Genomic DNA, 1003 nt, shown 5'->3' with positions numbered 1-1003 from the left:
AATTTAGATTTTCTACCTCTTTTAACAAGAATAAAGCATTTGCTACCAAAAACTCTAAAATATGAAATGTTGGGCTTTTTACCGGTTAGGAGTTCATATGATGTCTTCTTGAGGATTCGGTGTAGATACAACCGGTTGATGGCGTAGCACGCGGTGTTGACTGCCTCCGCCCAAAACCGATCCGAAGTCTTGTATTCATCAAGCATGGTTCTTGCCATGTCCAATAGAGTTCGATTCTTCCTCTCCACTACACCATTTTGTTGAGGCGTGTAGGGAGAAGAGAACTCATGCTTGATGCCCTCCTCCTCAAGGAAGCCTTCGATTTGAGAATTCTTGAACTCTGTCCCGTTATCGCTTCTTATTTTCTTGATCCTTAAGCCGAACTCATTTTGAGCCCGTCTCAAGAATCCCTTTAAGGTCTCTTGGGTTTGAGATTTTTCCTGTAAAAAGAATACCCAAGTGAAGCGGGAATAATCATCCACAATAACTAGACAGTACTTACTCCCGCCGATGCTTATGTAAGCGATCGGGCCGAATAGATCCATGTGTAGGAGCTCCAGTGGCCTGTCGGTCGTCATTATGTTCTTATGCGGATGATGAGTGCCAACTTGCTTCCCTGCTTGGCATGCGCTACAAATCCTGTCTTTCCCAAAATGAACATTTGTTAGTCCCAAAATGTGTTCTCCCTTTAGAAGCTTATGAAGATTCTTCATCCCAACATGAGCTAGTCGGCGGTGCCAGAGCCAACCCATGTTAGTCTTAGCAATTAAGCATGTGTCGAGTTCAGCTCTATCAAAATCTACCAAGTATAGCTGACCCTCTAACACTCCCTTAAATGCTATTGAATCATCACTTCTTCTAAAGACAGTGACACCAACATCAGTGAATAGACAGTTGTAGCCCATTTGACACAATTGAGATACAGAAAGCAAGTTGTAATCTAAGGAATCAATAAGAAAAACATTGGAAATGGAATGGTCAGGAGATATAGCAATTTTACCCA

The sequence above is a fragment of the Zea mays genome, chromosome 10 (assembly GCF_902167145.1).
Source record: "Zea mays cultivar B73 chromosome 10, Zm-B73-REFERENCE-NAM-5.0, whole genome shotgun sequence".
In the NCBI taxonomy this organism is placed as follows: Eukaryota; Viridiplantae; Streptophyta; class Magnoliopsida; order Poales; family Poaceae; genus Zea; species Zea mays.
The sequence above is the reverse complement of the archived record's forward strand: the minus strand, read 5'-3'. Positions refer to the sequence as shown.